This window comes from Symphalangus syndactylus, chromosome 6 (assembly GCF_028878055.3).
Source record: "Symphalangus syndactylus isolate Jambi chromosome 6, NHGRI_mSymSyn1-v2.1_pri, whole genome shotgun sequence".
Taxonomy (NCBI): domain Eukaryota; kingdom Metazoa; phylum Chordata; class Mammalia; order Primates; family Hylobatidae; genus Symphalangus; species Symphalangus syndactylus.
Genome location: NC_072428.2, coordinates 30590218 through 30615743, shown reverse-complemented (window position 1 = coordinate 30615743; position 25526 = coordinate 30590218). Strand labels below are relative to the sequence as shown.

At 35.5% G+C, this 25526-nt stretch overlaps 2 long non-coding RNA genes across 2 annotated transcripts in view; both read left to right on the top strand.

Moving 5' to 3' along the window:
- Positions 1-24868, top strand: part of LOC134737005 (uncharacterized) — a 147904-nt gene extending 123036 nt beyond the window's left edge. Inside the window, exons 3-5 of the long non-coding RNA XR_010121519.1 lie at positions 20574-20671; positions 23338-23478; positions 24477-24868. This is a non-coding gene — a long non-coding RNA (uncharacterized lncRNA). The remainder of the gene's footprint in view (positions 1-20573; positions 20672-23337; positions 23479-24476) is intronic.
- On the top strand, positions 11223-17167 carry LOC134737002 (uncharacterized). Its single transcript, XR_010121516.1, has 3 exons — positions 11223-11254; positions 13375-13472; positions 17040-17167. It is a non-coding gene; the product is annotated as an uncharacterized lncRNA (long non-coding RNA).
- Positions 24869-25526: the final 658 nt, after the last annotated feature.

The window sequence follows — 25526 nt, the reverse complement described above, 5'->3', positions numbered from 1 at the left end:
TATGTTATCCAATTTGAATATGAAGTTTACTTAAAAATATCAATGGTCCAATTCCAGAGCTTGCATTTTTTTGTATATTCCTCAATATATTTAAATTTTTAATTTTTAACCTCTGTATGTTAGCATATTTCTATTAATTAAATGGATAAAACATCATGTTAGGTCTACATCTAAGTAACTTAACATTTCTGAAGAGAACTCATCATTTATTTGACTCCCTGACAAAAATATACCAAACAGAAAACAAAATTAGTCCTTACTTGTTGACATCTTAATTAATGTAAACTTGCTGTGTCCAAAACATACACCTTACTTTTTCTAATTCCTTATAATTTCCAATGTTTCAGCAGGAACTGATGAAAGAATTGAAGAGCTGAGAAAATATACTAAAACCAGTGATTTCTCATTACCGCTACCATTGCAGCCTCTTTCAAGCCACCATCAACTTCCACTTGGACTGCTGCAATAACTAACACCCTCGCCCCAGTCATAACCTACCTCACCCTGGCCAAAATCACAACTGGACGAGACAGGATTAGGCCACTGGTAAATTCTTAGATGGAAATTCCTACAGCTCCTCCTTTTATTCTCTCTGATCTGGCATGTAGTCTTCTTGAAATTTGGACCACATCAAGCTTAGTTCTGCTAAGGGGTTCAGACTGGACTACCTGCCCCCAGGGCTTTTCATGATTTGCTCAAATTCTGCCTCTTTAGATATGACTTTTGTTCTTAAAATGTTTAAAGTGAAAGCATTACCTTCATCATTCTATACTCTCTGTACCTTATCTATATATTTTCCAGGATTCATTTGGTACTAGTAATTTAGTTATTGATTTCTTTATTGCCTCTGCTCCCCACAAAATATATGCTTTGTAAATCAAGAACTTGATCTTATTTACTTCACCATCCTCAGTCTCTAGGTAATGCCTGACATTTTGTTATAACTAAATGTTAATGTTGTAAGTAATTTACTTCACCTCATTCATTTGACAGTTATGAGAATTTTAAATGCATTTCTTGTCTCTGAGTGGTGAGTATTGAATGTTTATTTTTAAAGCTGAGAAAAATAAATACATGTCCAGGATCTATGAGATTATATATGTAAAAGTAAAAAAATAGCAACTTTTAAAATATTTCTTAATATTCTTGGTCTTGTCTCTTAGGCCTCTAGCCCATAATTGTACCATAAGATACATAGCTCTAGGAATTTTATTAATCTAGTTTCTCTTCTATCAGAAACTAGACTGCTTTGAATATAAACACCAAACATTTTTTGTCTAGTTAATGCTATACAAAATTTGAAATTTCTGTTAAAATTAAAAATGAAAGCTAATACAAAATAGAGCTCTATCTGTGTGCCCCATTTTCTTTTTTTGTAGTACATTTTTTTCCTGGTATTTTTAAATTTTAGAAAACATAATTTTAACAATGAATATTTATTTCACCATTAGACAATTTTATCATACATAAATTACTAATAGAATTTAAGATTTAAATAATAGTTTATTTAATCATTCACATAATTTTTACAGCCTTGTATTAAATTACTATCACAAATGACTGCAGTTCACCTAATAAACAGCATTAACTATGACTTTCAAAGTTAACTCTATAATAAATTGGCTTCATTTTGTAATTAATGAAAACAAAAAATATAGTAGCTAAGATATTAGTTGATAATAATTAAGGAAGCTTCAAGCTACAAAGAACACTATAGGACTCATTAAACTAGACAAATTTGGGTGGAATCTTGTATTTTAATTTTACAAGGTTCTAAATTTTTCCTCATCTTCACTTTTTCACACAAAATGATGATTTGTGGTAAGTTTTTTTCATTTGTTTGAGTAGGTTTTGCTTTTTAAGAATAATATTGCAAGAAATCCTGGCAAAATAATCTTAGCAAAGACTCAAATCGATCTTAGTAAAATAGGCAAATAAACAAATATTAACAAATAAATAATTTATAATGTTGTTAAAGCTGATAATATAAATGAAGCAATATAGTTTTTAAAAAATGAGGTGGAGTTGACCTCCAGCAAACTCAAGCAGACCTGCAGCAGAGGGTCCTGACTGTTAGAAGGGAAACTAACAAACAGAAAGGAATAGCATCAACATCAACCAAAAGGACGTCCATACAGAAACCCCATCTGAGGATCACCAACATCAAAGACCAAAAGTAGATAGATCCACGAAGATGAGGAAAAACTTGGGCAAAAAGGCTGAAAGTTCTAAAAACCAGAATGCCTCTTCTCCTCCAAAGGATCACAACTCTTCGCCAGCAAGGGAACAAAACTGGATGGAGAATGAGTTTGAAGAACTGGCAGAAGTAGGCTTCAGAAGGTGGGTAATAACAAACTCCTTTGAGCTAAAAAAAGCATGTTCTAACCCAATGCAAAGAAGCTAAGACCCTTGAAAAAAGAGGAATTGCTAACTAGAATAAACAGCTTAGAGAAGAACATAAATGACCGATGGGGCTAACACCACAACACAGGAACTTCGTGAAGCATACACAGGTATCAATAGCCGAATCAATCAAGCAAAAGAAAGGATATCAGGGATTGAAGATCAACTTAATGAAATTGAGCATGAAGACAAGATTAGAGAAAAAAGAATGAAAAGGAACCAACAAAGCCTTGAACAATTATGGGACTTTATGAAAAGACCAAATCTATGTCTGATTGGTGTAGCTGAAACTGATGGGGAGAATAGAACCCAGCTGGAAAATACTCTTCAGGATATTATCCAGGAGAATTTTCCCAACACAGCAAGACAGGCCAACATTCAAATTAAGGAAATACAGAGCACACCACAGCTACTCCTTGAGAAGAGCAACCCCAAGACACATAATCATCAGAAGTTGAAATGAAGGAAAAAATATTAAGTGCAGCCAGAGAGAAAGGTCGGATTACCCACAAAGGGAAGCCCATCAGACTAACAGTGGATCTTTCTGCAGAAACCCTACAAGCCAGAAAAGAGTGGGGGGCCAATATTCAACATTCTTAAATAAAAGAATTTTCTACCCAGAATTTCATATCCAGCCAAACTAAGCTTCATAACTGAAGGAGAAATAAATTCCTTTACAGAGAAAAAAATGCTGAGAGATTTTGTCACCACTAGGCCTGCCTTACAAGAGTTGCTGAAGGAAGCACTAAATATGGAAAGGAAAAACTTGTACCAGCCACTGCAAAAACATGCCAACTTGTAAAGACCATCGATGCTATGAAGAAACTGCATCAACTAACAGGCAAAATAAACAGCTAGCATCATAATCACGGGATCAAATTCACACATAACAACATTATCCTTAAATATAAATGGGCTAAATGCCCCAATTAAAAGACACAGACTGGCAAATTGTATAAAGAGTCAAGACCCATCATTATGCTGTATTCAGGAGACCTGTCTCACATGGAAAGACACACATAGGCTCAACATAAAGGGATGGAGGAAGACTTACCAAGCAAATGGAAAAAAAAAAAAAACAAAAAAACCAGAGGTTGCAATCCTATTCTCTGATAAAACATACTTTAAAGCAAAAAAAGATAAAAAAAGACAAGTTGCAATCCTATTCTCTGATAAAACATACTTTAAAGCAAAAAAAGATAAAAAAAGACAAGTTGCAATCCTATTCTCTGATAAAACATACTTTAAGCCAAAAAAAGATCAAAAAAGACAAACGAGGACATTACATAATTGTAAAGAGATCAATGTAACAAGAGGAGCTAACTATCTTAAATATATGTGCACCCAATAAAAGAGCACACAGATTCATAAAGCAAGTTCTTAGAGACCTACAAAGAGACTTAGACTCACACACAATAATAGTGGGAGACTTTAAAACCCAACTGTCAATATTAGACACATCAATGAGACAGGAAAATAACAAGGATATTCAGGACTTGAACTCAGCTCTGGACCAAGTGGACCTAATAGACATCTACAGAACTCTCCACCACAAGTCAACAGAATATACATTCTTCTCAGCACCACATCACACTTATTCTAAAATTAACGACGTAACTGGAAGTAAAACACTCCTCAGCAAATGCAAAAGAACACAAATGATAACAGTCTGTCAGACCACAGTGCAATCAAATTAGAATTTAGGATTAAGAAACTCACTCAAAACTGCACAACTACATGGAACCTGAACAACGTACTCCTGAATGACTACTGGGTAAATAACGAAATTAAGGCAGAAATAAATAAGTTCTTTGAAACCAATGAGAACAAAGACCCAAGATACCCGAATCTCTGGGATACAACTAAAGCATTGTTTAGAGGGAAATTTATAGCACTAAATCCCAACAGGAGAAAGCAGGAAAGATCTAAAATCAACACCCTAGCATCAAAATTAAAAGAACTAGAGAAGCAATAGCAAACAATTTCAAAAGCTAGCAGAAGACAAGAAATAACTAAGATCAGAGCAGAATTTAAGGAGATACACAAAAAAACTTTCAAAAAATCAATGAATCCAGGAGCTGGTTTTTTGAAAAGATTAACAAAATAGATAGACTGCTAGCCAGACTAATAAAGAAGAAAAGAGAGAAGAATCAAATTGACACAATAAAAAAATGATAAAAGGGATATCACCAATAAACCCACAGAAATACAAACTACCATCAGAGAATACTACAAATACCTCTTTGCAAATAAACTAGAAAACCTAGAAGAAATGGATAAATTACTGGACTCATATGCCCTCCCAAGACTAAACCAGGAAGAAGTTGAATCCCTGAATAGACCAATAGCAACTTCTGAAATTGAGGCAGTAATTCATGGCCTACCAATAAAAAAAAAAAAAAAAAAAAAGCCCAGGACCAGACAGATTCACAGCCAAATTCTACCAGAGGTACTCAGAGGAACTGGTACCATTCCTTCTGAAACGATTCCAAACAATAGAAAAAGAGAGTCCTCCTTTACTCATTTTATGAGGCCAGCATCATCCTGATACAAAAACCTGGCAGAGACACAACAAAAATAGAAAATTTCAGGTCAATATCCCTTATGAACATCGATGCAAAAATCCTCAATAAAATACTGGCAAACCGAATCCAGCAGCACGTAAAAAGCTTATCCACCACGATCAAGTAGGCTTCATCACTGGGATGCAAGGCTGGTTCAATATATGCAAATCAATAAACATAATCCATCACATAAACAGAACCAATGACAAAAACCACATGATTATCTCAATAGATGCAGAAAAGTCCTTTGATAAAATTCAATATCCTTTCATTCTAAAAACTCTCAATAAACTAGTTATTGGTGGAACATATCTGAAAATAATATGAGCTATTTATGACAAACCCACAGCCAATATCATACTGAATGGGCAAAACCTGGAATCATTCCTGTTGAAAACAGGCAAAAGACAAGGATGCTGTCTCTCAACACTTCTATTCAACATAGTATTGGAAGTTCCAGCCATGGCAATCAGGCAAGAGAAAGAAATAAAGGGTATTCAAATAGGAAGAGAAGAAGTCAAATTGTCTCTGTTTGCAGATGGCGTGATTGTATATATAGAAAACCCCATTGTCTCAGCCCAAAATGTCCTTAAGCTGATAAGCAACTTCAGCAAAGTCTCAGGATACAAAATCAATGAGCAAAAGTCACAAGCTTTCCTATAAACCAATAATAGACACAGAGCCAAATTATGAGTGAAATCTGATTCACAATTGCTACAAAGAAAATAAAATACCTAGGAATACAACTTACAGGGAATGTGAAGGACCTCTTCAAGGAGAACTGCAAACCACTGCTCAAGGAAATAAAAGAGGATACAAACAAATGGAAAACCATTCCATGCTCATGGATAGGAAGAATCAATATTGTGAAAATGGCCATTCTGCCAAAAGTAATTTACAGATTCAGTGCTATCCCCATCAAGCTACCAATGACTTTCTTCACAGAATTAGAAAAAACTACCTTAATTTCATATGGAAACAAAAAAGAGCCCATATAGCCAAGACAATTCTAAGCAAAAATAACAAAGCTGGAAGCATCATGCTACCTGACTTCAAACTATACTACAAGGCTACAGTAACCAAAACAGCATGGTAATTGTACCAAAACAGATGTATAGACCATTGGAAAAGAACAGAGACCTCAGAATAATGCCACAAATCAACAACCATCTGATCTTTGACAAACATGACAAAAACAAGCAATGAGGAAAGGATCCTCTATTTAATAAATGGTGTTGGGAAAACTGGCTATCCATATGCAGAAAACTGAAACTGGATCCCTTCCTTACACCTTATCCAAAAATTAACTCAAGATGGATTTCAGACTTAAATGTAAGACCTAAAACATAAAAACCCTAGAAGAAAACCTAGTCAATATCATTCAAGACATAGGCATGGGAAAAGACTTCATAACTAAAACACCAAAAGCAATGGCAACAAAAGCCAAACTTGACAAAGACGGCCTAATTAAACTAAAGGGCTTCTGCACAGCAAAAGAAACTATCATCAGAGTGAACAGGCAACATACAGAAGGGAGAAATTTTTCGCAATCTACCCATCTGACAAAGGGCTAATATCCAGAATCTACAAGGAACTTAAACAAATTTACAAGAAAAAAAAACAAACAAGCCCATCCAAAAGTAGGTGAAGGATATGAACAGACAGTTCTCAAAAGAAGACATTTATGCGGCTAACAAACATATGAAAAAAAAAATCATCATCACTCGTCATTAGAGAAATTCACACCAAAACCATAATGAGATACCATCTCACAGCAGTTAGAATGGCAATCATTAAGAAGCCAGGAAACAACAGATGCTGGAGAGGGTGTGGAGAAATAAGAACGCTTTTACACTGTTGGTGGGAGAGTAAATTAGTTCAACCATTGTGGAAGATGGTGTGGCAATTCCTCAAGGATTTAGAACCAGAAATACCATTTGACCCAATAATCCCATTACTAGGTATGTATCCAAAGGATTATAAATTATTCTACTACAAAGACACATGCACACATATGTTTACTGCAGAACTTTTCACAATAGCAAAGACTTGGAACCAACCCAAATGCCCATCAATGATAGACTGGATAAAGAAAACATGGCACATATACACCATGGAATCCTATGCAGCCATAAAAAAGGATAACTTCATGTCCTTTGCAGAGCCATGTATGAAGCTGGAAACCATCATTCTCAGCAAACTAACACAGGAACAGAAAACCAAACACTGCATGTTCTCACTCATAAGTGGGAGATGAACAATGAGAACACATGGACACAAGGAGGGTAACATCACACAGCGGGGCCTGTCAGGGGGTGAGGGGCTAGGGGAGGGATAGCATTAGAAGAAATGCCTAATGTGGGTGATGGGTTGATGGGTGCAGCAAACCACCATGGCATGTGTATACCTATGTAACAAACCTGCACGTTCTGCATATGTATACCAAAACTTAAAGTATAATGATAATAAAATAAAGAAAACTTCAATTGCCTAGTATGTAACTGAATCCAGTAACTAATGAATAAATAAATAAAAATGATGTGTCCATGCAATGAAATATTATTCAGTCATAAGAAGAAATTTAGTCCTGAACATGTTACAACATTATAAAAACATTATTGTAAGTTAAAAAAGCCAGACATGAAAGAAAATATATTATAATGATATTTGTATAAAACATCCAGAATAGGCAAACCCATAGAAAAAGAAAGTAGATTAGGGGTTGCCAGGAGATGGGGGTAAGGGAGAAATGACAAGGCAAGGGGTTCCTTTTGGAATGGTGGAAATGTCCTATAATTAGACAGTAGTGATGATTATACAGCATTGCAAATATTCTATAAGCCACTTAATTGTACACTGTCTAATAGTTAAAATAATGAAGTTTATATTATGCAAATTTTATGTTAATAAAATTTCTTTTTAAAAATTAAAGGATGTGACATCAAATATCTCATGCATAGGTCACAAATATACTCTTCTATGACCATGGGAGATATCACTAACATCTACCAACAGTCTATCCTTCTAAGTCTCAGAGTGCTTCAGAGGGTTTTCAACACAATTCTCCAAGCAGCTCAAAAAATCAATTCAAGAATCTGTATTGCTACTTAGTTATTATCCTTGGTGTTGTTTATCTCTAGAATTTCTTTCAGCCATACAATATCCTTATAGCATGAAGTCATACTGGGATTTTAAGGCACATATAACTATGCAGTAAATATTTAGCTACAATCACTATTATATCAACCAAGACAATACAAGGTAGCGGAGGAACTCCTCAATTATAGAATTTCCAGTGTACCATAAAATGTTCAGGGCTATGCTAGAAATTGGTAGGCCAAAGACCCGAGAACCTGGAACATGGAGTTGGGGAGGGTAGGTGCAAGTCCAGAGGCTGGAGAGCCTGGAATTCTAATGTCCAAGGACAACAGAAGAAGGCTGACCTAGTTTTTTGGTTTTTGATTGTTTGTTGGTCTGGGGGAGAGCGAGAGAGAGAGAGAGATTAGTCTTTCCTCAGTCTTTTTGTTGGATCTAGGTCCCCAGACAATTGGATAGTGCAGATAGTGCAGACCCACACTAAGGGTGGATCTTCCCCACTCAATCCACCAACTCACATGCCCATCTTCTCTGGAAACACCTTCACAGTCACACCTAGAAATAATAATGCTTTACCAGATGTCTAGCTAGCCCTTAATCCAGTCAAGTGGACACCCAAAATTAACTGTCACTCTAGCACATTTTTCTGCCATCTACACACATTTTTCTATTACCTGTGTTTTTTCATCTGTTGTTATTTGCATGTATCCTCAGTGTGTTTAAGAGACAACGCATGAAATAACCACAGAACAATATAAACTGAAAAGTATTGTAAAGACAAAGTGCTTCAAAAAGACTTCTTGAGATTTCACAAAGGAAGGACATTAGCATTTAGAAAATGCTCTGTGATCATTGTAGCTGAATCATGGTGCTTTGTATTATTGCAGCCTTTATTTACCTTCTAATTGAATTATTAAGCCAAAGTCAGAGTCACCCAGTGCTGCTATGGAATCCGAGTGTTTTCATTTGCCCATTTTTGTATGGAAAACCTTTGAATTGCATGACATTTAGGTGAATTCAGATAAAGCCTTTATTGTTAAAGACAACAGTGGGTGCAAATATTTAATTGCATAAACAAGGTGGGATCTGATGCAAAAAAGCTAAGAAGACAGTGTTACCGTTCAAAAATATTTTCATGATAACTTAAGGACATTATACAGCTCTGGAAAGCACTTGGCTAAGAAGAATAAGGGCTATTCTTCCTCTCACAGTTTTTCTCCTGTGTGTTAGAAGCTAAGATCATTTTTAATCTATCAAAATAACACTCACAATATTTGTGTGAAATCTGTATTTCTCAGAAGAAAATATTTTAATTTCTTTCATGTTGAGCACATACAACGTATGCACCAGTGTTTCTGGCTACTGGGGCTACTAGTATAAATGCCATTAGGATATTAACTAACTTCAAGGAATGTAACAGGTGTGCGTGTGTGTTTGTGATGGGATGTGGTAGTGCAGTATGCTCACAACTAACCATAGGGCAGAGCTTATAGTTTCATGTTATTTTATCTCCAGGTTGATTGTGCCAGCTACTTAGTCCAAGGAAAACTTTTTTCCTCTCAAAAACAAATAGTATGCAGAGTTTGCCACAATTTATGATAATATATCTAAATAAAATCCCCTTCTTTGTTAATGCAAAATAACCAACTTGAAATTGACTTTTTTTTTTTTGTGGTAGAGACAAAAGTGAATAGTCTGCACTAGTAAATGTAGCTTGGTAGTAGGCGATGGTTGCTGATTTTCCTCCTGAAGGGTCATAGCCTTCTTACCATCACTAATGCAAACAAACCTGTGACTCATTAAATGCCAGTGTTTGCCTCTTAAAACTTTATCATGTTTCATCTTCCTTAAGCTCTTTATAACTCATATTTTAAACTTATTACTTTTTGCCCATTACAACGTTGTTCATTAATCTGAGTTCCTTCTTCAGTTTTTTCCACTAAAAATTTTGTTTGCATTGGTTTAGATTATAAACAGTACAGAAATGCAGCTAGTCTGACAAATGATGAATTCTTCAGGCACGGAAATAAGATTTCATACACTTGGCTAGATAGGGTGAGTAAATTTTTCTTTTTTATTTTTATACAATGAGACTGAGAGAAAGGAATCAACCCTTCTCAAATCTTTTTCAGTAACCCTGGGACTTCTGTAATATTGGATCATACTGATAAACCTAATTTCTGACAAATTCTTCCTCATCCAATTCATGGTGAGCAGAAATAAATATTGAAGCAGAAGTATTTATTTATAGTAACTTTCAAATGACTTCCTATGCTGGTCCCTAAAATCATTGGCCAAGGAAAAGCTGTAATGTAGGATGATGTTATGTTATAGGGGTGATAAATTGACTTTACTATCCTTAAGCTGGGGCTTCTACTTTTCTTTCCTGTCCTTTCTACCAAGCTAAATTTTAATGACTTTCAGGACCACTAAATTTCTAGCTTTACAGGGAGCTACTTCTGATTATTTTACTTCTCATCCAAAGTAATGCGATTTAAAGCTTTGACTCTTGAGGCAGATAGATCTGGACTGAAACCTTGGCTTTATCTGTCTCCAACTATGTAAATTTGGCAAGTTGATTAACATCTATGTTATCAGTTTCCTCACATGAACAATAAGAATTATTTCAACATATTTCTCATAAAGCTGTTAAGAGACTTACATGTAAAGGACATAGGACTGTGTTTAGCACATTTTAAATACTCTCAAGTTACTATATTCATCATCATCATTATACCACAATGCTTAACTCTACCTGTATCACATCCACCACACTCTGCACCTTCCTGCTATTATTTAATTATTCATACATTTGTGCTACATGTCTTAAGCTACTTTTTAGCATCCTTTAAGTCAGGAAATAAATTGTTATATGTGTTTGTTACCGGGAGGGTATAAGTGATTGGACAATAAATTGGATCAGGAATCTGGTCACTATGAAAAGAAGTGTCAGTGAAACTACAAGTTATTCTATAATGAGAGAGAGAGAGAGAGAGGAAGGGAAGGGAAGGGAAGGGGAAAAGATGAAGGAAGGAAGGAAAAGAGAGAGGATGGAGGGAGAGAGGAAGAAAGCACAGGCACATATACTTACATATATACAACGAAAAGAAGTGATGACCACACACTTTGCATTTATTTTCCTTGGCAAAACAGATTGTTTCATGACTACTGAGCTGGAGATGTCAGAATATGTGAGTACATTGTGCCATCTGAATAAATAAATAAATAAATAAAATCTAGTATACAGGTCACAGAAGTAGACAGGAAAAGCAAACTTGAAATTCACATTGTGTCAAGGTTACTATTGCAGGCATCAAGGTAGTTAGAACTTTTTCTTTGTCTCAGACTAAGATAGTCAGAACATTATTATTTCCATTATCTCAGCACAAGTCACAATAATTAATAATTTTGACTGTAGAAAGGGATTTTACTGTATTTATACATCTAATGAATTTATGCTTTCTAATAGGTCATATGTATAGATATAATAGTGTGATAAGATTACCAGCTTGTTAATTAAGTCATTAAGTCATTACCAATGAAATCCTGAGTGTAGAGAGAGTGGTGTGTGTGTGTGTGTGTGTGTGTGTATGTGTGTGTGTGTGTGTTGGAGAGTCAGTGTTGAAACCAACACTGAACTTTACCATGATATCAATACATGAAAAATTCATATTTTGTGTTCTCATTTTCTTTCTCTTAAAATAAGCAATCTCTAGGAAAAAAAATTCTAAGGAGGCTCAGATTAAATTGCTCATACATTTTCCTTTCAATTTTGTGCCTGTATTGAAAGAACTCGTTTCTTCAGTGGGATGACAGTTTGTTTTTTCAGCCCAGAAGGCACTACAATTTTTCAGGGGAAAAATTACAGTCTTGATCTTAGAGACCACTGCTGGGGATTTTTCTTTGTACCTCTCACATATTTATCTGAAGGACTTTTTAAGATGTCATAATTATTATCTGATTAGGCAGTACTTGCTCTTTAGCCCAAAGGAAAGCTATTCATTATTCCATCATGCAACTGAGAGTGTTTACTGTGAACCTCTCACTGTTTTAGGAGCTGAGATACATCAAGGAACAAAGAAGATAAAGATCCCAGTATTAATTGAGCTTATATTCTAGCAGGAGGGGGCGGAGATACACAGGAAACAATAAACATGATCAATAAACTGTAGTGTATATTAGAGTTAATAAATGTTATCGAAAAAGAAAAGTAGAACGAGTTGAAGGGGAGGAATGAGTTGTAACTTTAAAGGGATAGTCAGAGAAGGGCCTCTTTGAGAAGCTTAAAGTGGAGCTCAGACATGAAGAACAGCAGAGGGTGAGTCATGTTGGTATCTGAGCAAGAACATTCCTTGCCAAGGGGTGGGGGTGGGGAGTCAGAGTAAAGGCATAAAAACAAAGCATATCTAGTACATTTATAAAACAGCAAAGAAAATACTGTTTCTGGAACAGATTTTAAAAGAGGGGAATTAATAGAAAATGTGGACAGAGGGGTGAGTGTGGTTCCATTTAACTTTTGTAGGCATTTTAATGACTTTGACAATGCATCTATGCCAGGTCCATGTTGATTACATTTCTCAATTTAATGGTAAACTCTATCCCAAGCTAAGAATGAGTTTGAGTATAAATGGATAATCAACTGGTTGGCTAAATAGAGAGGGGGAAATTTTTAGAAGAAAAAAACAGTTTTATTTTTTCTTCTGCACTGTTGATTCACCTTTTTTCCTCTCTTGTGGACTGTGCTTCAGGGAGATTTTTTCTTTTTTTAGTGGATTAGGTGGATTCAGATTACGTCACAAGAGAATGAAAACATGCCGTTTTCTGCTCATGTTTGCTTAGAGGAAAAGAGGTCTTAGAAAAGTTACCAAAGAGGATTTCTGTTGTTTCTAAATGATTTCCATGACAACTAACTAAACAGCCTCAAATGCATTTGAGACAAATGAAGGGAGAAAGCATAATTTTGCCATCATACTATATCCTATCACAACCTTCAGAATAAAGGTAGATAAAGGATCCTGGATTTTTACCTTAGCAGATATTCTTAGCTCCATGCCAACCTTAATAGGAAACTGCTGCATAGATTAATTTCATACCAATCTAACCTCTATAAGAGGTAATCATGTTGCTTCTGTCTTAGGTTTGTGTTCTAAGGATTGAGATAATGTCTGCTGCAAGGCTAGCATGAGCTATTCAAGATGCCAGCAATAATAGCTGCTCACCAAAGGCTATTATTTTGTTGCTACTTTCCCTTAAAAGGCATATCCAGATTCTACCTTCCAAACCTTGTCACTCTGTTTTTTCTGTTTCGCAGCTCCTCATTCTGAACACCAGCATCATGCATCCTTTGCTCTGTTCTAGGCACAGCAATCAAAAGTGCGAATGCCCAAACTGGACCTGACTTCAGCCAGAGTAAGAACAATACTGATCCTCACCTACCCACCCCCACCATAGTCCCACTAATGAAGCCCTTATTTTACTTCAGAGATAGTTATTTGAACAAATATTAAATCAATTTGGTACATTTAGACAACCACGCTAGAGGATGCAACTTAAACACTAGAGTATCTTCCTTAGTGTCCATGTTTGTATCTTAATACATCAGTATTTTTCTAATTTACTTGAACAGAATATTAAAATTGCAGCAAATATGTATTTATTCATTTTTATTCAGCAATTACTTCATGATCATTTACTGGGAGCTAGATATTATCCTAGGTGTAGGCATGTATGAATGTACAAGTTAGACAAAGTCCCTGCTTTGTGAAGTTTCTTTCAGGGACTGAAATAAAGGTAATAACTAAATAAACTAAAAATCATCATTGATAGGTGCCATGAAAAAAATATGTTAGTAACTTCACAGATGCTGACTGGAGGTGGGAGATGATGGAATGGGCTCCTTAGATGGAGTGCTAAGGAGATCTCCTCATGTGTGCCCATTTCTTTGATTTGAAGAACTTAGCAGATCCAACCACAAAAAACAACTGAGGTAAGAGTTTTTCAGAAAAAGGGAAGAGTAAGTAGAAGGCTTAAGATGGAGGACTCTTGTATACCTGAGAAAGAAATAGAATGTCAGTGTGGATGTCTTGGCAAGGAGCTAATTCAGAAAAGAGATAAAGGAAGAGAGGAAGGCAGAGCTTAGATCATGGAGCACACAGTGATATAATGTTTCACATGAGACACTTTATACAAATATCAAAAAGAAATTAAAACAGAAAAGATCCAGTAATCACATTCCTCGTTACCCACAGGAGTTGAAAACTTATGTTTACACAAAGATCTGAACAAGGATGTTTATATTGCAGCAGCTTCCTTCTTAATTGCAGAAACTTGAATACAACCAAGATATCTCTCAGTAGGTGAATAGATAGATAAACTGTGGTAAATCTAGACAATGAAATATTATTTAGTACTAAAAAGAAAGGAGCTATCAAGCCATGAAAAGACAGGAGGTAAACTTAAACGTATATTTAAGTGAAAAGAAATCAATCTGAAAAGGCTGCATACCATATGATTCCAACTATACGACATTTTGGAAAAGACAAACCTTCAGAGACAGGAAAAAGATCAGCACTTGTCAGGGGTTAACGGGGAGAGAGGCACGAATAAGCAGAGCATAGAATATTTAAACACAATGAATCTATTCTATATGATACCATAATAGCAGTTACATGTCACTAAATACTTGTCCAAACCCATAGAGAATACAGCAACAAGAGTGAACACTAATGTAAACCATGAAATTTGGATAAATTATGTGTCAATGTAGGTTCATTAAGTGTAACAAATGTGCTATATTTGGCCTTCTGTATCCATGGGTTCCACATCTGTGAATTCAACCACCCATAGATAGAAAATGTATATTTTAAATTGTATGTGTGTGCTGATCATGTGAAGACTTTTTGCTTTGTCATTATTCCCTAAACAATATAGCACAATGACAATTTACATAGGATTCACATTATATTAGATATTATAAATAATCCAGAGATGATTTAAAGTATACATGAGCATATGCATAGGTTATATGCAAATATTATGCCATTTTGTATTAGGGACTTGATCATCTTTGGGTTTGGGTTTCCAAAGGAGGTCTTGGAACCCATCTTCTACAGATACAGAGGGATGACTACACTGGTCCAGGGATGCTGATGATGGGAGAAACTATGCATGTGTGGGGCCAGGGGGTATTTGAGAAATCTCTAAATGTTCCTCTCAATTTTGCTATGAATCTAAAACTGCTGTAAAAAATTAAGTATTTAATATAAAAATGAAAAAGAAATAAAAAGCAAAAGAAAGAAGCAATTATGTCATGAGACTAATAGCATTTCAATGTATATTCTCCCAGTATCTGTCTCTGAATATTTTTGTATTTCTCACTTCTCTGTTTCAAATTGTCTGTTTGCCACTTTCCTCATACGTACTTTGGTGATCATAGGTTCTTCAATTTTCCTCCTTCTCATTCTAATGGTTCTATGCCTCTACATTTTGGATGTTCCTGAGACACAGAACTTCGTAACTCTCTTTCAGGATCCCTGAATTTAAAGCCCTAAATACAGAGTACTAGCCATGTGCCAGGCCTGAGCTAAGTTGCTTGGGTTATAAAAATGTATCAGACACCACCACTGCTCTCAGAAGCCTGACATCTGGTTATCTATCTCGTTTCGAGCATATCACTTACTTTAGACTCTGTACCAATTCTGGCATGAGTCCGTGGCCTGATTTAACCCAAGGTATTGGCTTAGATCATATTTGCTTTATCAGTTCATTCAAGCTTTTAATGAATTATTGCCAGGATTTTGAGGGAGGGAAATCTAGACACACAGATTGCATCCTCTCATGTTATTCAAATAAAATATTAATATACTTGTAATACAATGTAGGTTGATTTAATCTGTCACTTATTTTAACGTTAATTTTGGACTTTATACTAAGAGTATTTATTCTTCTTAGAAATAGTTATTATAGGACCAGAGAAGTAGAATTCAATGAGAAAAGATTGGGGGATCTTTCTCACATCAGGTTTAAAATTTTAGAACTACATACTCTGCTTTCCATGTATGGACAATTTTCATCTTACAGAAGGGGTATAGCATTCAACTTTCATTTATTTTGAAGGTTGTTCTCAGCCTCTCTCTATCCTCATTTTCAGCATTATAAGACCCTCCAAGTAATGAAAAGTGAGATGACAGGATCATAAATTCTGAGATGTAGAAAGTCTTTTAAAGGTCGTATTGCCCTACATATTATGGAAGGGGTGAATAACTTCTATACCATATAAATTCAACAGTCGACTGAGTATTGGCAAAGAATTTGTGATCAGGTTTTACTCATAACTTGTGCTAGAAGTGAGGCCTTGACAAATCGCTTCTCTGAAGTACTGTTAAATTATTCTAAAGTGTGGTTCTTTTCCCTGTCTTGCCCATATACCACAATTACTATGACAATTAACCTTGTTGTAAAATTTCTGGATAATGCAATCTAACATAAAAACTGAACAAACCGACTACGTAATTTGTAGTTAGTTATTTCAGCTATAAAAGGGTAGCACTCCCTCAATCTTAAAAATAATTTTTAAAAAATGTTTCTTAAGAGTCAGATTGCAAGATCTATATGTAATTGGGCAAACAATAATTTAGTTTTTGTTTCTATAGATGTATGTATTCTGGACATTTTATATAAATGGATCATACAATATGTGGTTTTGGGACTGGCTTATTTCACTTAACATCTTGTTTTCATGACTTAGCTTGCTTTAGCATGTGTCAGTACTTCATTTCTTTTAATTGTCAAATAATATTACCATGTTATATTTATTAATATATTAGCTGATGAGCATTTGGGGTTGTTTCTACTTTCTGGCTTTTATGAATAATGCTGCTATGAATATCCAGGTATATAGCTTGCATGAGCCTATGTTTTCACTTGTCTTGCATGTATACTTATGAGTGTTTTCATCTATATTGGGCATACACCTAGGCATTACTGGGACATATAATCTATGTTTAATATTTGAAGACTTGCCAGACTGCTTCCTAAAACACCTGCACCATTTCACATTCTCACCCACAAAGTACGAAAAGCTTCCAATTTCTCTACATCCTCACCAACAATCAGTTTTTTATTTTAAATGCTATAGTTACAAAGAAAAGTTTTAGAATGAATTAATGCTGTGATTTTAATCACAAAGATTAATTTTGCAATAAAAATCCCTGGTAATTCTGATTATATGTGTGTGTTTGTATTTCAACTGAGAATTGAAGGGTGAGAACTTGGATTGAGACTGTATTTGAAAGGTAAATTTCTTTCCGTGGGGATTATGAAGCCAAAGAATATAAAAGTTTTAATTTTAGATATATAAAAGTATTTTTTCCAATATATTGTCTCAATTTGTAGTTCAACTAAGCCTTCCCAGACCCTTTTCTTTCCTCAGTAACACGAAAGAATACTTGTAAAAGTTGTGGCTGGCTTTACTACTTAATTAGATGTTCACCATTTAATAGAGTGTCACACATTGAACAAGAAAGTGTTTATACATTTTTTTTTTTTAAAAAAGTCAGAAAGTTAAAATTGTCAAATAGAATAAAGGCTTTTATTAAATTTAATAGGGGAAGAAGAGAAATTTTATTTCTCTTCTGTTGTAGATTCATAGATTAATCAGTGAAGAGAAATTTACTATCTGCTTTTATCTTTATTTCTGCACTCGGTTAGCTATCTCCAACTGCCACATTGCTCCAAGAATACTTTACGTGGATTGAATAGCCATGCTGAGACATTTGTGTTTCCATAATGTAAGTGGATTTAAGGGTTATGCAATTATCCAAGAAACAGAGGAACAGTGACACGGCAAATATAAAAATGCACACCTGGGGAGTAAGAATAACCCAGTGTGGGCCTCCCTCTAATGTCTCTGGTTGTGGAACCTCAGCAAGTCTCTTCTCCTTCCATGTACTCAGTTTTTTCAGCTTTGATGAGAGAGGACAGGTCTGCATAAATTCTTCCTGTTATTACTATGAATCTCACGCTGAGGAAAAGATTTTAGATACTATTAGACCTCTCAGCCATAAAGATCTGACTTGAGAATTCACCCTAGCTTTATTGCCACCAACTTCCAACATCAATATCTTTTAAATACAAATGAAATGGAGGAAAACACTGCATTTGACAGCATCGTTTTTCCTCCTAGGACTACCTCCTTTACAAGATTTCCACTACAAAGCAGATTTTAATCCTGCCAATCCCTCAAGTGGCATTTTCTCAATATTTTATATGTTGGGGAAACAAACCAGCACTTTAACAGCCATAGCACTGAAGATGATGGAGTTACGATTCAAACCCGTGGCTGTCTGACTTTGGTCCCTTGTAAAATTTTAGTGTATAGCAGGACAATTAAAATCCCATACCACCAGTCTGCATTCTGCCTCAAAAATCAATCCAAACATTTCAGAACTTACATTTATTCATGTTAAGACTCTATCTTCCCCAGATATAAAAATGTATCCAAGTTGATGATTTGACAGATTTAGGGGCAGAATACTTATATCTAGCCACATTAGATGGATAGCAAAATTAGCTGAGACATTTCTATTCCATGTTGCTAAGGAGAATGAGTCAGCCTCAGTGGAGGAATCAGATTGTGAGGGATGTGTTTTCTCAGTCAGAGCAGGAAATGAAAACTTACGGAAGATTTTCCACTCATTCAGAGTATTCCTTCGACTCTTACCTTCTGCTTTGTATTACAAGTGAGAAATAAGTATGTTTAATTATTACAAAATAATGTTATAATGTGGGCTAGTTAACTTGTGGTAGTTTCTAACTCTGGTACCTTATTTATATTTCTAAGTATTGCAACTAGAGGGAAAATGGGATAAGGTAAATGAAGGGTCTATAATTTATTTAACAAATCAAAATCTCTTTCAATCCTTCTTTTGCCAAAATCTTTCTCTCTCTCTCTCTTTTATGCCTCACCATTGTTTGGCAATCTCTGGATTATCTTTTCCTGCAAACATTGCAATCAATTACAATTTAAATCCACTGTCTATGTTATTTGCAATACATACTCTGGAGAATTATAGTCTGTCTTAAAACGGGTATTGATGGGAAATGAACCTGCTTTGTTCTTTGCCTTTGCCTTTTAAATTCTACTTTTTAAACTTTATCCTTTCAATTCTATTCTGCCTTTTAAATATTTTAAGCCTTGTCAATAAAGCAGCTTTATGAAAAGAGTTTCTGGAATCATGGGAACATGGAAAGTGCTTTGGGAGTTTTTATTCCACCATTCCCAGAGATCTTTTACATATCTGACATTGTGTTATTATGTGTCATTAACTCAAATGGATGTAACAATGTTGCATATAGAAATACCATGTGAACTCTTTTGGTTTTTTTAAATTCTTACAAGCAGGTCATGATTAACAAATTTAGAGAAAATGACAAAATGTAACCTCCCACATTTGTTGCTAAAATATGAAAAATTACATGCATGCAAAATGATCAGTTGACATAAGAAAGGCAGGTAGTAAATATACAAAAGTGAAAATATTCACCTTTGTTAAGTGACAATAATGTGTGTAAATGTATATTTGAGATCAAATTATGCATATAAAGGTATATCAAGGAGCTGGTTTTTACACTAACACATTACTAAAAATTACAATTGTTGAAGCCATTGCTACCAAAACACAGTAAAATTGGAGCATGCCTATACTTTTTGCGTTGTAAGGTGGTATAGGCTTTTTGAAAAAACAACAAGGCAATATGTACCAATATTTCTAATTACTTCAAAATTTGTCACCAAGGGATTTATCCAACAATTACAGCAAAACAGAAGCAGAAAACTTTATGTGCAGAAACGTTCACTAGTATATAATTTAAAATCATGAAAAATTGAATTACATAACACTGAAATTTATGCATTAATACAAATGTCACTACACATCTGTTAAATTATAGATACTATAAATATTTTTAAAATCCTGAGGAAAAGCCTTTTATAATGCTATGCAAAATCATAAATTTATGTTTGTATAATAGTTGCAATTTTATGTTTTTGTGTGCATATGCATATTTTTACGTCTTATTTTTCTTTTCAGAAGAATGAGAATATTACCTCCTTCATAATCTTTTTCAAGGATTAAATGTGACAATGCAAATAAAGTGCCCAGTTCAGTGTCCATCTCCTAGTAATCCTTCTATGGATGCAGTCTATTATTTCTATTTGTTGTAAACTGACATGAGCCAATTTGAACCTTACCACCATGTATTATTTTTGGAGATGGGGCAGACAGCCTCTAAAATGGTTTTCAGCGACTTCACCTTTTAATATCCATGTCCTTGTGTAATCCTCTTCTCCTGAGTGTGGGCTGTGCCTAGTGACTCATTTATAACAAATAAAATTCTATTAACAGTGATGAAATATCTCTTTTGAGATTATGTTAAAAAGGACTATGATTTTCTCTTGCTTGTCCTTTCCTGTTCTTTCTCATTCTCTTCCTCTCACTTTCACGGATCTAGATATGTCACTGTGAGATTCCCTATGCAGAGGACCATGTGGCAAGAAACTGATATGTCCTTCCAACAACCAGGCCTGAGACCTCACAAGACCCAACTGGGTAAGCCTGAAAGTGGATCCTCCACTCATCAAGCCTTGAGATGATTTCAGTCAACACCTTGATTGTAAACTTGGGAGACATTGTGATTCAAATTCAGATTTCACACCTGAATTCTTAAACTATATAAACAATGAGATAAAAAAAACTTGTATTAAGCTACGGAGCTTTGGAGTAATTTTCTAGGAAGCAATAGATAGCTAATAGATTTCACCGGTTTTATAGAGTTATGGTTTGAGGATTCTTAGACATTATCCCCATGTAAGGTAACATGTTTAAATGGAATAAAGTTTCAACTTAGATCTTGCCTAAAAACTTTCAATAGCAAGAAGAACCAAACACACATACACATACACACACACATATGCACTCATACACAATAACTATATGGCCTTGTTGTTTAAATTTGATGAAATATTAGATCTTAAACTCATGAGAACTCCACCAAAAACTTTGTGTGAAAGTAGTCTTGAGGCAGATGCAACAATTTATAACAGCCATCTCAGCTAATTTTATGGTTAAATTAGGTAATATCAATTCTCCAGTGCATTGCTGTGCATAGAACATCCTGAGTTGATCCAAATATATTATGGCATATCTTGTCTATCCAACACTGTAGCCACTAGATACCTGTGGCCTTTCAGTAATTGAAATGTAGCTAGTGTGATAGATATTAAATTTTATGTAATCTTAGTGAACTGACATTTAAATTGCTTCATGTGGCTAGCTTCTATCAAATTGGACTGCACAGCTCTAGTAGGTGGTGGGACAAAAGAACCACATTTGAGTTCTAGACTAAGAGCACCAATGGGGAAATTGGCTGCTAAAACTAACTAGATTTTTACATTATTAATAATGTCAGAGTACAGAGTACAATATTTCTAACAAATCCACAAATGTTAATATCATTTATTTCATCAATGAAAAAAATATTTATCATCACTTATTGTAATTAGCAAAGTCTAGTGAAAATTATATCACCATATTAAAACACTTGTAGAACAATATCCCTGGAGAGTATATTGTAAAGTTTCCAAAATTAACTTCCCTAGATAGAGAAAAGAACTAACACATACAGGCATTGTACACTACTTATACTGAAGTTGCTTAAAGCACGTTGCAGATAATACAATGAGCATAATTAGTATTATTATTTACAATTTTATTTCATGTAGAAGTAGAGAATTGATAATTACACAACAAAACACTGGGCATTTGCAGTGAGAAGCACGGGAGACCTAATTTAATAATACATGACATAATAGTGGCAATAACTTCTTCAGAGAATAAAATCATTTTATAGAGATAATTCTGTTTAGATATGATCCTCCTGCTAAAAGACAGCCTCTATTATCTCTCCAAGCTGCTGAGCCACAGAGGAGGTGGTCCAGATAGCTGTGACAGGCATTCTTAAAGAAGAGCAGACTCTCATCATCTTATGATTTATCCAATGTGCACAGTAGCTAGTAAGGACCACACTAGACAAGTCAATACACCCAGTGAAGATCTTGATTGATCTACTATATGCTGAGAGACAGATTTCTTTTAATTAATGCAGATGCTGCAGTGCCATTTCAATGTAAAATGATGTGAGAATTTGAAGATTAATGGGTGACATAAAATTGTGATGAATTAGAAAAACAATAAAAGATGCTGGTAACATCAGGTCCGTGCTATTTTCCTTTGTGATATCTGTGCACTGGTCTTAGTTTTACCTAGAGGGGAAGCACTAGATATTAATATGAAAACTTACTAAACTTTATATTTAAAATATGAGATCTTTCTCTATACTTACACATGCACAAACGTATGCACACATGCTTACCTTACGATTATTGCATATGTATACATGCATATATATAACATTATATGCACACATATGTTTATATACATATATAGCTCATTAAATATGGTTTGATAATGTATATTTGCATGTATTCTAATTTTATATGGGGGCTTAAGTTCTCATTGTTTCAGTGACTTCATTTTACATTGGTCTTAATTATCTCTTTTGGTAATGGTAAATATATATTTAATCTGCTGCCTACAAAAGGCAGCAACATTATACATATTTGTCTGGGTTTCCTCATCTGTAAGTTGAGTGTAATAATGCCTACTTCATAAGGTTATTATTATGATTATATATAATCCTATTATATATATAATAAATAATAATCCTATTATATATATAATAAAATATATATATTAGGATATATATATAAATTGTTTGGCACCAAACAGTTGCTTTGTGAGGAATAGCCATATCATCATTTATTTCATTAAAGTAAAAAACATATAACGTGTGCAATAAACACATTGAATTTCCACTTTGTGTCAAAAATACACATTAGTTTATTGTTTATCATAACTGTGATGTCCAATTATAATTTATTAACAATATCAACTTATTTTGATGATAGACTACTGAGAAATGTCATGGTATAATTTATTAAAGATGATCACCTTCAATTCTTACTAGTAAAATTTTAAATAATGACTTGAACATCTTACTTAACCTAAATTTATTTTATTAGGAGGTAGTTAAGTAGAAATATTCAACATTCATATAAAAAGGAAATTATTCACGTACAGACAAATGACTTTTTCCTGGTGTTACACTAAGGAATATGAGTACATTTAAAGTAATTTTCAGCATTTTCTTGGGATAGATCTCCCAGACGGAGCAGGCAGACCACCATTTCTGCTGTCCCACAGCCCTCAAAGTTGTTACTCCCCGGCTCTGGAGGGTGCTCAGTGACTAAAGACTGGTGCAGACCCCCAGCACAGTGTAGCCACCCCATGAAAAAGTGGTCAGACTATTTCCCATGTGGGTTCACTTCTTACTGGGTGGGTCATCCTGGCCTGAGACTCCAGCACAACTACCCTGCCCCTGCCTGAACACCTCAGTCAGAGGCAGTTCTAAATTTCTGTTAGAAGGAACTTCAGAGACAAACCACAGTCCCTCTGCCTTTGCAACTGCAGGGCTACTTCCCTGACCAGCCTCAGGCTGGGGAAGGAACAAAAGGCCTGGTCATTACTCTAGCACCTCCAGCACACAGCAGCCATTATACAAAAAGAAGCCCATTCTCCCTTCCCTGTCAGCTCCTATATCACACTCATCACCAGGCAGGGCCCTCAAGATCAAGACAGCACAAGAGCCACCCCACCCCAAGCTGAGCATACCCACAGGTAGTGGCTCTGTGTTTCCCTTGGGAGGGGCTTCCAGAGGCAACTGACAGGCCCTCTAATACTGCAATGGCAGGGGTTTTGCCCTTGTAGCCTTTGGTCTGATGAAGAAACAAAGAATCTGAGGGCTTCATTTGTGCCTCCAGCACATCACAGCCACCATAGGGAGAGGAGCCTAGTGTCTCCTCCCTGGGAGCACTCAACACCCCACCTCTCATCCCACTGTCTTCAACAGGTAGAGCCCTTAGCTAAAGCCAGGAGCTCAGTCATCCAGCCCCTGGCTGAACATTCCTAGTAACACTGGTTTCACGTTTCTCTGAGGTGGAGCTCCCAGAGACAACTGAAAATACCTCTATCCACTGCCACTGGATAGTATAGTAGTACTATCCTTGCTGTTCTCAGACTGGAGAAGGAGCAAAGCCCCTTGAGGGACTTAACTACACCTCCAGCAAGCTGCAGTTCCCCTAAGAAGGAGAGGCCAGTCTGTCTCCCTGATGACCTCCCTACTTGACCTCCCTGACCTCCCTACTTAGGGGCAAGACCCCCTAACTTGGGCCCACAGCACAACTGCCCCACCCCAGGCTGATCACACTGATCGATAGTGGTTCTGCATCTCTTTTAGGGAACCCTCAAGAGACAAGTGAAAAAATCTCTCTCACAACCATTGTCAAGATCCCATTCCCTGCTGCCTCCATACTGGGGAGAGAACATAAAGCTTGAGCTCGCCCCAGACCAGTGGTATACAGCTCAGGAGAGCCAAGGTGAGATCTGCAACCAACACTCAAGTGAAAGAGGAGCACACACTTTCAGACCACTGAGGGGGTGCATGACTGCAATCGTGAGCAAATACAGGTGAGCCATGTGGCTGAAGAAGAGTCTACCTACTGGCCATTATATTTAAGCACCATCTACTGCATCACAATGTAACATCAACAGCAAAAATACTTTGTTAATATACCCCCTGGGGAACTAAGGACAATAATTTAACTACAAATAAAGACCCTACTCAAAGCCTTAGCCCTGTGAAAATATCCAGAAAAAGAAGTCTACTGACTGTACTCAAATTACACCGCAGTTAAAGGAACATCAACCCACACAGATAACAAAGAAACAACATGAGAACTCTGGCAACTCAAAAAAGCCAGAGTGTCTTTTTTCCTCCAAATGACTACATTAATTCCCCAGTAAGGGATCTTAACTTGGCTGAAATGGCTAATATTACAGAAATAGATTTCAGAATATGGACAGGAAGGAAGATCACTGAGATTCAGGAGAAAGTCAAAACCCAATCCAAGAAATAGGAAGATTACAACAAAATGATACAGGAGCTGATACACAAAATGGTCATTATAAGAAGAATGAAACTGACCTGACAGAGCTGAAAAATGCACTATAAATGTTTCATAATGCAATTGCAAGTATTAACAGCATAATAGACCAAGCTGAAAGAATATCAGAGCTTAAGGACTGGTTCTTTGAACTAACTCATTCAATCAAAAGTAAAGAAAAAAGAATAAAAGATGAATAAACAAGACCTCTAAGAAATATAGGATTATGTAAATAAACCAAATCTATGACTCATTGGCATCCCTGAAAGAGCTAGGGAAAAAGCAATCAACTTGGAAAACATATTTCAGGTTAACACCCATAAAATCTTCCTCAACCTCACTAG